General features: G+C 42.5%; 1 protein-coding gene across 9 annotated transcripts in view; it reads right to left on the bottom strand.

Moving 5' to 3' along the window:
* Positions 1-15,787, bottom strand: part of SRGAP2 (SLIT-ROBO Rho GTPase activating protein 2) — a 233,688-nt gene that overhangs the window by 173,810 nt on the left and 44,091 nt on the right. Inside the window, exon 1 of one of the 9 annotated variants that reach the window (XM_057727353.1) lies at positions 4,707-4,823. The exons of the other annotated variants lie outside the window; for them this stretch is intronic. The gene's annotated coding sequence lies outside the window, so the exon portion shown is untranslated. Of the gene's footprint in view, positions 1-4,706; positions 4,824-15,787 lie in introns of those variants that run through there. 9 annotated transcript variants of the gene reach the window in all.

Below are 15,787 nucleotides of genomic sequence, written 5' to 3'. Positions count from 1 at the left end.
CAGATGCCCTTAGAAGAAAAGTTGCCCCAGGGCCACTCTGAGTTTTCCTGTTCTCCAGGATCTTGACCCCATAATGTCTTACTGCTTTGTTGCCTCTCCATGACTTCAAACAGATTTCTTAAATTCTGTCCTATTTGTTGGTTATTCTGTGTGGAGTTACCTTGTCCATGATTTGTAGAAGCACTCTAATGAAGAAGCCAGGAGGCAGGAAGTGCATAGCTGGTGAGTACCTTAATGATGTCATCAGGGATTCAGGGATCCATTTGTTATTCTGTAGTTAGCATGGCACTTTGTATTACAAAATGGCAACTAAACTTCCAGGCATCACACCATATTTCAAGCAATAAAAATCACAGAGCATAAAAGAACTGTGCCACACCAGCCAAGTCTATTTCCCTTTCCATGTATTATTTAATATACAAGAATTTTTTCCTTTGGGTTCTTTTTGTCCTATTCATACATCACCTTGTCTTTTGTAACAGGAGACTATGGATAAGTCATGTAACCTCTCTAGGCCTCAGTTTCTGTAAACTGAGTGACTTGCACTAGATGATCTCTAAGTTCCTTCCAGCTTGAACATTCTTAGATCCTATTAATTCACTTGTCTTATTAGGAGAAAAGAAGAACAAATCAGGAGAATTCACCTATTTAAGAGATAAGAACTAGAGTCTGAAGATACAAAATGTCCAGAACTTTATCCCTAAATAGCAAAGGTCTCAATTTAAGTTAAAGCAACATACTAAATCCTAGATTTAAAAATTAGGTTGGAGAGAAGGAAATATGTTCACTTTATGAAAAAATAATTCCAATCTTCTATCAGGTCTTGTTATAATGTTTTCCTAATACCTTAAAATTATTAGTTGATTTACAGTAATTCAATTTGCACACAACTTTCGAAAACACCTCTAAGCTCTTTTTGTTCACGCCCAAGTACTATTATTTTATTATTATTTTCCTAAAACAGACCAACACTCCCTGGCTTGCATATCACCAAGAATATCAGATATTCCATCCTTTTTGGTATTTCTCTGACCACCCTTTTATGACTTTCAGAGCAATTTTTGGAGTGTTTCTCAAGCCCAACCCAAAACTTCAGCTATCAATGCACATTCAAAGGAAACACCTTTAAACTCCCAACTTGAATTTTTGTATATTTACTCCTTTAGAGATGGACTGTTGAGAGATTCTATATATTTGGTTAGAAGAAATATGAAAAGATTCCTTATTTTTCCCCACCCTTCCTCACATTCCTCATAACCAATCCCCCCGCCAAAAGGGGGTATAATTTGCCTACATTATGCCAAATATTTCAGCTTTATTTTCACCACGGAAAAAGCATTAAACTCAGCTGAATTATTCATGAGACCCTAGGTAACATGATAGTTGTTTTTGGCCTTAGGCTTCAATACTTTCAGTCTTGCAACTCATTTTAGGGTTTCTGAATGGGGCTAACAAGGGACTTTGCTATACACATCATTAAATTGTTGGCATGTGTCCTGGCACAGAAATTTATACTGTATCAACATACCCATATATTTGCAAGGATGCAGGGTAGTTCTTACTTTTATCCATTTTTCCTACTTCCCTGAAGTTTCACCCAGATGGGATTTTCAGAACATGTGCCAACGTGAGATGACTGAAATATTCAAGATGGAAAAAAAGGTCTGGGCTCCAACTCAGAGATTCTCAGTCTACCTCTGAGGATGATTATGAGACTAGTTTGACTGAGGAAGGGCAAACATCACCATGCACAACCCTCTGGATTCCTTTTCATTGAGATTGCAAAAGCATTTTTCTGAATTTGCTCATAGAATTCAGCAGTCCATACTCTCCTAACGCCCAAAGTCTTTTAATGAGTCGGTTCTCCTTCTAACTGTCATCTAAACATGCCTCCTCTCCTGATCCTCCTCAATTCTGATTGTCCTGGTTTACCCAAAAGAAAAGGGAGGAAAGAAAAGCAGACAAAGCTCTCCTTCCACATTACAACACCCAAGCACCACTTTCTCACTTCACTGCACCAAAGCGGAACAGGTGTTGCCCACTCTTGTACTAAGAGATTTCTTCCGGTCTTATAGTCACACAAAATAAATCACTGCCAGTTGGCAATGGAACCAGTGTCCCTCAACAGCCAGACCTGAGCTCTATCCCTATGCTCCTTTCAGAAAAATTATAACCAGTCTCAAAACTTTCATTGGGGACATTTATGGAAATTTTAAGGAAATATTTCATCATCCTGTTTTCTTTCAAAATTGTATTAGGTAAGATATAAGGATTATGCATCTATTTCTGTTCTACTTCTCCTCAGGATAAGAGCCAGGTTAACACTACTAAACTGGACCAGTGTCCACCAAGCAACTGGATGTCACGTCAGGACAGCCTAACTGCTGAAGATGGGTGCTCTCCACAAGGGGCTTAACACATAAACCAAACTCCGATTTCATCTCCCAGTAAACCCAGTGGGATACTAATGAGTTTTCAAAGATGAAAAGCAAACTGATATTATTCTTGGCTGTCATTTTATTTTGGAATATACTAGCTATTTAATTTTGTCACAATGCTATCAGGTAATACAACACATTTCTCTCTTATCTTTAGTGTTATTTCTTTTCCAAGGCAAATGAAACTACTCTGGAAGCCTCCAGAGTCTTAAGAATATCAGGAACTATTAAGGAACATTAACAAGAATTCTGGGGGAGGGGGGGTCCCATTTCCTTCTCATGACCTCTTTGCTCTCTGGAGACTTTATCACATGATCTTGTTTATTTTCTTTCATAGCACCTAACTCAATTTGTAATTATCTTTATTCATCTGTTTACTTATTTATTGTTTGTTTCCCTCACAGAATGTAAGCTCCATGAGGGAAAGAGTTTGTCTGTCTTGTTCACTGTTATATCCCAACCTAACAGTGCTCAGCCTGCATCAAGTACTCAAAAAATATGAGTTAAGTAAATACTGCAGCAGTGATTATGGGCTGGGTTCTGCTGTGTAACAAACATCCCCCAAATCTCAGTGGCTTGACACAACAAAAGCTCATTTCTTGCTTATACTGTGTGTCCAACATGAGCTAAACGGGGAGAATATGTCCATCAGACCCAAACTAACAGGCTCTACCTGGTCACAAATTTTCATATCACTGAGGAAGGAAAAAAGAACATTGCTTTGTCTCATACTGACAATTGCTTCTGCCCAGAAGTGCCATGTATGGCTTCATGTATGCCATGTATGGCCACATTTGCTGGCCAAGGCAAGTCACGTGGCCACAACTAACTTCAAAGGGAAGAAGAGAAGTGGATATGAGCACTGGAAGCCTATGGAGAATTAAATAGCAAATCTAGACTCACACTGTTGTAAGGGGGTTCATTGGGTCCATTCCTCTGTGTCTAGGCAAGGTTGCAATTAGAAGAAGGTAACAGAGGTACTAAAGAATCAGACTAACAATGGACATTACATATATCATACCAAAGAGCTTTTACAATCAGTTATTAAGTGATATCACAGGAAGAGCCTTTATAAAAAGAAAATATGTCTTAATTGCCCAATCAAGAGGAAATACCTGTATTCATCATGTCATTTACCTCAGGAACAAATTAAATGATTAAAATGCACTTGGTACTCATGCTGTTTGTAACTGAAAATCCCCCCTTCTTGGGGACTGATAACCAAGAGCAGGAAAAGGTGTGACAGTTTTATGTCATGTCTTCAGATGACAAAACAAAACAAAACAAAAAACACCTCACTGAAATCCCATTCATAGATTTTTTTTTTAATCCAAGTAATACCTGTGAACAAAATCAGTAAACTGGCAGCAGCATTTAGGCCCACAAAGACACCCCCCTATTATCGCAGAAGGCCCACACAAGGTTCTGACCTATGTACAGAACTTTCTCTAGAGCCTGTCTTTTGGTATTTCCTGCCGATACAGAGCATGATTTCATTCCTGCTAGACGGGCCTTTTTTTATCTCCACCAGTCAGACTCTTACAGTGAGATAACCTCCAGTCACAACTCTCTCTCCAAATGAATTCCCAAGTTGCCATGGTAACTAACACCTTCCCCTCAACTGTCAATATGTTTCCCAATCTTAAAGGCGGCCCTCTTGATTTACTGCCAGAAGTACTAGTCTCCTCATGCAAGAGAAAGCACCTTCCTTCTCTCCAAATCTACAAAGGAGCCCCTTTAGGGGACTCTCTGCTAATAATAGTAGCAGCCCCCACCTCTTATAGCCTACTCGTATGTATTATCTCATTTAATCATTTTTCACAAAACTCTGCACAGTAGATATCATTCTCCTTATTTTACACATTAAAATAATTATAACTCAAAAGGTTATATAATTTAGCCAAAGGGCAAACTAGGATTTGATCCCAAAATTCTCTGACCAGACTGTCTCTGAGGCATCCTTCTGGGGCACAGCCCTTCTCCAACTCAGAGGAGCATCCTTACCTGTCTGGTTCTCTTAGTCCTACTCCTGCTCCTTTTTCCAAAAGGACTTTCTACATTCCAAGACAGTTTAGTTTGCTTTAATATTAACACAACACTACTCCAAATCCAATGGCACTTTAAGGTGTGTTAATGCCGATGAAATACCGAGAAAGAAAAGGCTTCATTCTTCTGCTCTTGTCTCCTGCTCCAAGGGCTTTGGTAGGAATGAACCAGATAATGGGTGTTAAGTGTTTTCTACTGAGAATGAAGGTACAAGATCAATACCCCGCAGATGTTAAGGTCTCCACAATGTGACCAGGTGCCAAGGGATGTCCATAAGGGTGGAACTGCAGTTAAGTCTCCTGGATTTGCTCCATTTGGTTCCTCTGAAAGCACCTCTCTCCACATCCCCACTCTTCTCCCCTAAACACAAATTGAGGGACACACAAAGCAAGCACTGTACTTACTTCTTAAGTGATCCATCCCCTCCCCCATACCCAACACACAGGCAGACTATGTTAGCCTTGTAAATAAGAGCAGAACACTTACCGTCCCACAGTTATTTTTCCAGCCTGCCTTTTTTTAACCACTCACCTGGCAGAAACTGTTATTCTCCTGGCCAGCAGCTATTTGTAAAACAGGTCTGCCTCCTTATTTTCACACCAAAGATACTAATTCCTTAGCAGAAGGGGAATATCCTAAATAAGACAATTAGCAAGTCACCTAGACTCTCCGCCCACTCCACGGAGGCACACAAACAAGAGAATTACTTCAATTTGTTGTCTATAATAAACAGGACGCTCTACCCACCACAGAGCCCCAGAGGTTGGTACAGAATGACTCATCCCAAGTAGTAATGGCTACAATGGCCTAGTTCCCTATTTTGTACAGCGATGCACTGAAATTCAGAAAACGCTCCTCCCCCACTCCATCTTCCCTTGCATACTTCTGTGTATCAATCCATTAACAATCTGAAGTGTAATTTATCTTATTCACTATTATCCTGTTAAATTGCTCTACAGCTGCCACGGCAGTAATTGCAGTGATCAGTGATTCAGACTTCTTGAGCAAAGGGCCTTAAATAGGCTTCATTATTAAAACTTCCCAAGGTTTTATTATTAAAATAAACCTGAGATAGAGCAGTATGCCTCCATGGAGCAGTCATACTAATGATACTTGAGTTAGGAAGGGATGTCGGTCCCATCACCAATGTTTCACTCATGACTACCAGTAACTGGGAATTTATCAACCAATAAAACCAATCAGCATTCCAAGAATGAGGAATAAAAATCTCATTTTAGGTTGCATATGCAATGCTGTGCAATCCTTTAAAAAGGTGCCTTTGTTCACTGAGGTAGTGCTTGTAACAGCGAATACTGAAAACAATGCATGTGTCCATTTGTAAAGGACTGGTTCAGTAAACTAGGAGGCAGCCATCCACACAGTGGAACACTATGCAGCTCTGAGAAAAGAATGAGGACGCTCCTTCTGTATCAACATGAAAAGATCCCTGAGACATACTCTTAAGGACAGAAAGCAAGTTACAGAACAGATTATATAACATGCTGCCTTCATCATGAAAAAAATCTACAAATAACAAATTCTGGAGAGGGTGCAGAGAAAAAGGAACCCTCCTACTGTTGGTGGGAATGTAAATTGATTTAGCCACTGTGGAAAACATTATGGAGGTTCTTCAGAAAACTAAAAACAGAATATCTATATGATACAGCAATCCCACTCCTGGACATATATCTGTACAAAACTATAATTCAAAAAGATACATGCCCCCTTGTGTTCACAGCAGCACTATTCACAGCAGTCAAGACATAGAAACAACCTAAATATCCATTGACAGATGAATGGATAAAGAAGATGTGGCACATACATACAATGGAATATTATTCGGCCATTAAAAAGAATGAAATAATGCCATTTGCAGCAACATGGATGCAACTAGAGATTGTCATACTAAGTGAATTAAGTCAGACAGAGACAAATACCACATGATATCACGTGTATGTGGAATCTAAAATATAACACAAATAAACCTATCTACGAAGCAGAAACAGACACACAGACATAGAGAACAGACTTGTAGTTGCCAAGGCAGGGGCAGGGATGGACTGGGAGTCTGGGATTAGTAGATGCAAACTATTACGTATAGAATGGATGGACACAACAACAAAGTCCTACTGTATAGCACAGGGAACTATATTCAATGTCCTGGGATAAACCATAATGGAAAAGAATATAAAAAAGAATGCATATATATGAGTCACTTTGCTGTACAGCAGAAATTAACACAAAATTGTAAATCAACTATATTTCAATAAAAAACAAAAAAAATTCAACAACAACAAAGAACAAAAAAATAAAATAAATAACATGCTGCCTTTTGTACAAAAGAATACAGGGGAAATAGGAATGTATATTCCTACGTGCTTGTATTTACATAAAGAAATACTAGGCTGATATATAGGAAACTATTGAGTGGCATATAATAAGGGGCAGGGGTCTATTGGGCGGACCAGAGCTGAGACGGAAGGAATTTTTCTCAACATATACATTTAAAAATAATTTTCCCTGTTTTTGGGGCTTCCTAGGTGGCGCAGTGGTTAAGAATCCACCTGCCAATGCAGGGGAAACAGGTTCGAGCCCTGCTCCAGGAAGATCCCACATGCCACAGAGCACCTAAGCCTGTGCTCCACAACTATTGAGCCTACGCTTTAGAGCCCATGAGCCACAACTATTGAGCCCATGTGCTGCAACTACTGAAGCCCACACGCCTAGAGCCCATGCTCCGCAACAAGAGAAGCCACGGCAATGAGGAGCCCGCGCACCACAACAAAGAGTAGCCCCCACTCACTGCAACTAAAAGAAAGCCTGCGTACAGCAAAAGAGACCCAACACAGCCAATAAAATAAACAAATAAATAAATTTATAAAAATAATAATAATAATTTTCCGTGTTTTTGATTTACCTGTATTACCTACTTCATTTGGTAATAAGGGTTAGGAGACTCTATTTCCTCCACTTTGGGATAAAGTAACCAGGCTTCAGACTTCTCACCTGGGCATGCTAGGAGTCACTAACCTCAGGGCAGTAATAATTTAGGTGACAGGAATAACAAGACCATTACTTGACTGTCTCCTTAAGGAAGGAGAAACTGATAAAACACGAGGGCCCATAAAACTTGAACATTATACTTAAGACCTGGGTTAACTCAGCCTTCTAAAATGTGCAAACAGCAGAAATGTGACACTATGCTAAAAACGGGGGTGCGGGGAGAACCAAGTAGAGAGTGGCCTTCCTCTTTTTACAATTTTGATTTTATTCTTGAGTTTGCATAATGGACTTTTGTGAAGAGGGGAGATTTACATCCAAGTCGAGGCTGACAACTATCTTAGGCCACTTTCAATACAAGTGCTTTTTAATAAATTGCTTCTGTGGTTTCCCTTCCCCAGACAAGAAGAAAGAAGGGAGAAGGAGTGGGGCATGCCAGGGGGTTATCTAGTTTTGTGGGTTAAGAGGATTGGCACCAAAATGAAAAAAATCCAGCCAATTGTCTAACCCTGGTGTCACAGAGTTCTTGCTTTAACAAAACTCCTAGGACAACTAAGACCTTCCTATCTATCCAGATCCTCAACAAGATAGATGCAGACACGAATCAACTGCAGAGTTGAAAGGCCACAGACATTCCTGTTTTAGCAGGGAGTCTGGGAAGGAAGAGCCCAGAGCTGCCCCAGTCACCCTGCTTAAAGGAAAGAGGTTGGCATCCAGGGGAGTGGGTAAGGCAGGCCCTCATGGGAGCCTGCCAGTTTCCACAGAAAAAATATCCTGTAGTCACGAGACAACCAGACTAACGGATGCAAACTGTCCAGACAGCTAATGTAGCTTTGTCTCCTACCTAGATCCGAGTCTGTAGAGCAGCAGTCCCCAACCATTTTGGTACCAGGGATCGGTTTCTTGGAAGACAATTTTTCCACGGACCAGGGAGTGGGGATGGTTCAGGCAGTAATGCCAGTGATGGGGAGCAGCAGATGAAGCTTCTCTCGCTCACCCCTGCTCACCTCCTGCTGTGCGGCCCGGTTCCTGACAGGCCAAGGACCAGGGGTGGGGGACCCCTGATGTAGAGGAAATAAATGCCATGAGCTCGAGGCCTGCCCTCTTCTTGGGAGAGCCTGCGTTAGCTGATGACTCCAACCTGCCTGTCACTACCAGTCCAGTCTCATGCCACTGAGCTCCAGACCTCTCTCAACTATCTTTTGGACATCTCTACCTGGATGTCCCGGGTAACATATATCCTTTCTAGCTCCACTCCCCTTGCCTCAGTTAATGGCAGTACAATGCACCAAGATACCTAAACCAGAAAGCTAAAGGACATCCTATAGTCCTTCTGCCTTGCCTCTACTTCTATTCACCTCGTCAACAAGGAGCAGTACTGATTTTTTAACCTCCTAAATATCTCTCAAAGCCTTGCTGCCTTTTTATTTTCACTGTCACTGCCTTAATCTGTATCTCATCATTCATTCAACAATATTTAAAGAGGATAGAGAAGAGCTAGGTGCTTTTAAACAGAATAAAATCAGAATGACCTCTGCCTTCTGGTGTTCAACATCTAGTAAGTTTTTATCTGAACTATTCACATATACTCTTTTTCCTAACATTCATTCTCTACATAGCACCCAGAATGTCTTCTCAGAAGTAAAATAGATCATTTAATTCAGAGGTCAGCAAACTTTTTCTATAAAGGGCCAGCTAGTAAATATTTAAGGCTACTGGGCCATATGTTCTCTGTCACAACTGCTCTTGTAATGTAAAAACAGCCATAGGCAATTCGTAAACCAACAGGCGTGATTTTGTTCCAATACGCTTTATTTACAAAAACAGGCAGCAGGCCAGATTTGACCCACGGGCCACAGTTTGCCAATCTCTGACTTAATTAATTGCAGTGCTTCTCACTCCACTGGAATTAATCCAAGTTCCTTCCCACGGCCCACAAGGCCCTCCAACTTCACCTCAGTACCACTTGCCCTCCCATCCATGCTCCAGCCACCTAGGTCTTCTGTTTGGCCCTCAAACATTGTGTTCCCATCTCAGGGTCCCTGCCCTTGCTGTTCAACCCATCAGGACCATTCTTCCCCACATCTTCCTGTAGCTGCCTCAGCTCCAACGTTACTTCCTCAGAGAGGCCCTCGCTAACAACTCCAACAGGTCGGCACCTACGCCGATGCTCATTCTAACTTCCATTTATTTATTTTCTATTTATTTTCTTCAAATTACTTATCACCATCTGAAAAATATGTATATTGAGACTGTCTGATTTGTTCTAGGTTCCCAGCACCTAGAACTATGCCTAGCACTAAGCAGGGGCTTGATAAACATCTACTGTCTGAACTGTCACTGCCTCCAGCTTCACCGCCTCTAAATCACCGGTATCTTCACTACCACCAGTGATCTTTCTAAAATATAAACTGAATCATGTCACTCCCCTGCTTAAAATAATCCCGGGGTTCCCCACTGGCTTTAGGATACAAATGTAAAGTATGTGGCAAGACCACTATAGCTCTTCTCAGATCTTCTGATGCTCTCCCGTGAGACTGTGAGCTCCAGGTGGCAAGGACAATGTTTTGTTCACCTTTTCTTTTCAGGTGCCCAGCAGAGAGCCAGGAACTCTGTAGGTGCTCCATAAATGTAGAATGAAATCAATCAATCAAAAGGGACATAGCAGGGACTTCCCGAGTGGTTCAGTGGGTAAGACTTTGGGCTCCCAATACAGGGGGCCTGGGTTCAATCCCTGGTCGGGGAACTAGATCCCGCATGCATGCCGCAACTAAGAGTTTGCATGCTGCAACTAATAAGCCCATATGCCGCAACTAAGATCCCACGTGCTGCAACTAAGACCTGGCACAGCCTAAGTAAATAAATAAATAACAGAAACAAAAGGGGCACAGCAAGCTAAATTAGAATGTGATAACTCAATAAATACCACATTTAAAGCTAATGAAGGAAGATTCTGTACAAGACTCTTCCTTTTCTTTCTTTGTAAGCAACCTGGGTGGGGGTTATGCTTACAATTCTGAATCGAGCTTTGGATTTTGTCATCCAGATTCTACCTGGCAGACAACCACTCACCATTTTCTAAAAGAATGGTAGGAGGAGGCAGAGAGAGAAGTAAAGCAAATCTGTCTATGCTGCTTTCCTGTGAGCAGCTCTGGTAAAAGAGTTAGGAAAGGCGACATAACACCTGAGCTAAAATGCAACTCAGGGAGTCTCCATGAATTCCAAATGTCCACATTCTCTTTGTCATCCGTTAGCAAAGAAAACCCAGTGCTGGCTGTTTTGCTTTATAAAATAACCCAAGACATTCGGGGAATTTCTGCAGAACCGTCTTACCAATAGAATGGAAATTGTTACTTCTAGAAGAATTTCCATTAGCCCTTTGAAATCCTTCAACATTCATTAAGGCCAAGGAGTTTTCACCTAATGCAATCTGATGGGTGCGAGAACAGAGTCTTTCTAGGGAATACAGGCTCCCAAATCATTCAGCTGGGAAGTAGGGAGGGAATTTATTACTCAAAATCAAAGGAAAATGAAAAGAGGCCAACCCAGAATGTTATTACTCTCTCTCTCAGGTGGGGGATTGAGTTCCAGAGTCATTCTGTTCCCTTCAAATGGCCTCCTTACTTAGCATCTAAAAGCTTTGGGTCTTGGGCGCAGCCAGCTAGATTCTCTTCTAATGTAATAGAATCTGCTTCAGCAAAGACATCTCCAGACTCCAGAAATGATAGGCTATAAATTACTGAGTCTCCCACTGGACATAATGAAGTGCAAGTTACTGCAGTCCTGAATGACCACGCCACGTGCTACTCTGAGTTGCTTGAAGTAAACTGGACTGAGGACTGGAGCAAGCACAAAGCAGAGGTAGATCTGGGCTGCCTTCATTTTGAGCCCAGCTCCTCACCACTCACCAATGGGTCCAGTCGCAGAACGCAAGCAGGGGATGGGAGGGAACAAGGCTCCTGGGTTTCTCAATCCTAACATCTGCTTCTCTTCCGCATTCACTGTCTCCATGTAAAGAAGCTAAACAAGTAAGCTAAAATAACAGAGTGAGTAAACCTTACACAAGAACCTGCAGAGATTCACAAAACTGCATTCAAGACTGGTAGTACACAGTCAGCCTCGGGGTTAACTAACTGAATTTTCTATGATGTTAAAGTACAAGCGATCTGTTAGATTTAGGACCATTCAAAATGCCTGTCAAGGATCTGCTGATATGGGAGCCAAGAACCAAGCATTCAAATGGGCCCCACTGCCCAGCCTCTTTACAAGGCCATCTCCTTATACTGTTCCATTTAGCAAAACTGTAGCCCATTACCTATCCTCAAATCCCTTTACCAATGGTACAGAGCCAGCACATCCTACTCCTGGCTGAAAATCAACATGAGAACCTACCAAACACCACTCTGAAGGTGCTGAAATGCATGGATTACAAGAGGAAAGAAAAAGTTGAGAATAAGTCAGCCAGGTACGTGCCTGTGCCAACAGCACCCTCTAACCCCCACCCCACTCTGCCTAATCCTAGCTGGGTTGATACTCACCTCATGAGACAGACCTATAGGTTCTCAAACTGAAACAGGAGCACCTGAGCTGGTTCTTCAGTGCCCAAGAAGCAGCAGTAGATTTTTAAAGACCAGATAAGACTTTGATGAAGAAAGGGAACGTTTCAGACGAATGCGATGTGGGAACTAGTGGAACACAGGGCCCACAGGGGCAGGAGTGAAGTGGAGCCCAGATAGAATCTTGCTTACAGAGTATTAGGCACGGGCTGGGGCAACTATTCTAGCCTGGGGTGTTGGCCCCAGTGAGAACAGCTTGGCAGTCCAAGGTACAGCATACATACGGCTAGCCAAATTCAGAATGATTGAAGCAAAAGTGTCAGAACCAGGGGGTGGAATGCAAGATTCTCAGAGATGAATCCTTACCAGAGTGAGACAGAACTTCACAGTGGGTGACTACTGATCTGTTGATTCCCAGCAAGAATCTCACACTGGCTACGAGCAGGGGAGCAGGCTGTAGTCTCCAAGGAGGAGGTTGACAGTTGACAGAAGTAATTTAGTCCTAGAGCCTAGACTGTGTTCTCTACCAAAAGAAATCAAGGCCCCCTGGAGAAATGGCTGATTCCACACCTGGTGCAGGATATAGAGCCTGGAACATCTTGTGCCAGAAAGCAAGGAAGCTATCAAAGTTCAATAGGGTCATGTCAAAAGAACATGGGATGAACTTGAAGGGATGTCCACTGACCTAAGATAAGACAATGTGACCATCCAAAACAATTAACAAATAATGAATGCAATGGGTTGAAGCACATCAGTTACCTAATAAGTCTGTGAATTCGTAATAATATTAAAAAACAACAACAAAAAATTGATGGTCACCACTGGAAATTACTAGGTCACTCACCCATTCTGAAAGGCGATTTTAAAAAGTGGATGGAGTGGAGAATTAAGTAATTATTTAGCCTTTCCTGTATAACAGTAAATGTTTATGGGGTTTGGGGAAGATGAAACCAATTTGGTAAAATGGGGATAACTGTTTTATCTGGGTGCTAGGTAAATGCCGCTAGGTAATGGGTATATATTTGAACCGTTTCCCCCCTACCACCACCACCAAAAACAGAGCCGTTCAGAACTTGAGTCAAGCAGCTTAGGGTTTAGGCAAGGCCTCTGCCTCTAAGACAGACTGGGATATGAGGGGCAATTTTAGCCCTGATGGAATGAGCCAACTAGAGGGATTTGGGGAGGTGCTACGTTACAGGGACATCATGGTACCCAGCCCTTGATCCAGAATCCCAGATCCCAGGTCTAGTTGGCAGCATGGTTTACCAGGTGATGGATCCGAGGCTGCTTATAGAACTTACTTTTCAGTCATAATTGGCTCAGGAACTATAAAGGAAGCTGATTCTGAAAACGGAGTCCTTAAATAAATGCAACCAAGAGGAGCTGGGGAAATTACAGGCTGAGGAAGGCAGCAACGGCTAGCAGAAAATCACGCATAGAATAACAGCAAAAGTCACACTGACTCCTGTAGTCTGGACTCCTTCACCAACAAAAAAGAAACTAAAAGAAGACCTATCACTCCCCCAGCTCACCCCTATCCACATCTCAAGAGCCAGCCACAACAGCACCAGAGGCAGCAGAATGAAGATGACGCTCTCCCACCCGTCCAGCTGTGAGTGTCCAGACAGGAGACTGGCCTCAGCAGCTCGGAATGCCCCGCCCTAACCACCACTCAAGTAACCAGCTGGGAAAGCATTCAGAAAACCCGCATCCTGACACACCACTGCCAAACAACTTAAACAGCAGAGAACAAACCATCTAAACAGCAACGCCGGCTGCCAGGAAAAGTTGTGTAGGGACAATGAGTAGAGGAAAAGCAGACCCCTCGGGGCCCCCCAAGACCCGGTCTCTTAGCTTCAGCACTTTCAAACGCGGAATCCATCTGCCTCTGGGGCCCGTGGGGCCTCACAGGCAAGTTGTCTCCTTCCATCTCCTCCAAGATAAATGAGCAGGCAAGCTGGCCAGAAAACCACTCAGGGGCATTACTCTTTAAAGAATCTTTATAGGGTCAAAGAGGAATGGGTCTACAGGCTGTGTGTATTCCCTACAGATGCTGGGGATGATGTCAGACTCCCTTTCCAGATGTGTTTAACACTTTGTGGTCACTTGTGTTCCTGCCACTCAGAGTCAGTGCTGTGCTAATTTGACTGATTCCAGCTCAGGCTGACCTGAGCCCCCTGGCTCTGGTTACCATTAGCTGAGACTGCCATCTGTACTGTACTCTTCCAGAGTTCTAAATACAGCTCTTCACCTGCTCCTCCAATTCAAGGAATAATGTCTGCCAAAAGAACAGGGGGCAGGAGGGGGAAGGTTGCTAAAGAAAAATACAATTAACACACCAGCAAGAGAGCAAAAAGAAAAGCCAGGAAAAGACTATGTGGGTTCACATTTATTTCCCAGGCTGGGTAAATATCCTTTTGCTTTTGTCTGAATGAACAGCCAATTTCAAACTGCTACTGGAAAAAGAAAAAGAGAAAGAAAGAGGCAGGTTCAAATCTCAAAGTATAACTTCTAGCATAGAAAATAAGAATGTGTAAGAATTTCATTTCCTGGCTATTGAACCCACAGGCTGAAGAGCTGCCTCTGCCCCTAAAGATTAGGGCATTCTGAATTGGATGACAGAACCCAAGTCAGAATCCAGCACAATCCCCGACAACCCAAGACATCAGGGTGAGTTCTCCTGACCTTGAGACTGCTCTTCTAGCTCTTTTGTAAGAAAATGTACAGTAACCAAGAGGAGAGACCCTCTCACCACCCTAGTTGTGTGAACTCAACTACTCAAGGTCCATCTTATCCAGATCAAGGGCTCCCATGAGTGACTGGGACCCTGATCTAAGAATCACCCAAGCCCCAGAGGGCTAAAACATAACCTTACAAAATCTGAAGATGTAGAAGGGAGAATTCAGTGGTGCTCAGAAACTCCACTAGCCCAGCCTGAAAAGAAATAATCTGTAAATAGAGTAACTGCTGATTTCTAATTCTAGGTCTTATTGTTTTGCTGAGTGTCTTAGGGCACAGCTCTAAACTTTCTAGCCTTTATTATTTTGCCTACATAAAGTAAGAAAACTAAGCTAAAACAAATTTTGCAACCAAACCAAAATGAAGCTTTTTTAGGTAATATGGCTACTATACTCAGGATACTTAACTTCCTTCAACCCCAAAAATGACTACCTGGAAGTCAGTCTCCCCAGAGTACTTTTCATATCTAAACTGGAAATATGCTGAAATACATTAAGAAGTCTAGAGCCTTTGCTGAGCAAAACTAGATGCAGCAGAAACATGGGCTGTTTGCATGTTTGATCGATACCAAGAGGCCACCAAGAGTGGAATTAAAATGACACATTCTTCGTGTATGATCAAAGTGCCTTCTAAACTCAAATCGGTGCACCTTATATCACAAAACAGATGACAAGAAATTAATAAATTTAAGCCTTTTTTCTGCCATCCCAATGAGAGCTCGGTCAGCTCACGACATGTTCTAGCAAACGCTGGAGGAGTTTTTCTCTCTGAGGGTCCTCTCTCACTTCACCCTGCTTAACAAAAGACCACACACACGCACTTAAAAAGAGGATGGAGGCAGGCCAGCTTCAGGGCACATGCTGCATGGGGGGCACTGATTGTGGCAAAGAGAGGGCTCTACACCCCTCTGACAAGCCCACAATAGCCTGGCTAGACGCAAACGCCTGAAATAAGGAAGTCCGTCGAGAAAATGAACAGTTGGCAAGATCAAGGCTTCTGGCCTAAAGG

The sequence above is a fragment of the Hippopotamus amphibius genome, chromosome 3 (assembly GCF_030028045.1).
Source record: "Hippopotamus amphibius kiboko isolate mHipAmp2 chromosome 3, mHipAmp2.hap2, whole genome shotgun sequence".
In the NCBI taxonomy this organism is placed as follows: domain Eukaryota; kingdom Metazoa; phylum Chordata; class Mammalia; order Artiodactyla; family Hippopotamidae; genus Hippopotamus; species Hippopotamus amphibius.
The sequence above is the reverse complement of the archived record's forward strand: the minus strand, read 5'-3'. Positions and strand labels throughout refer to the sequence as shown.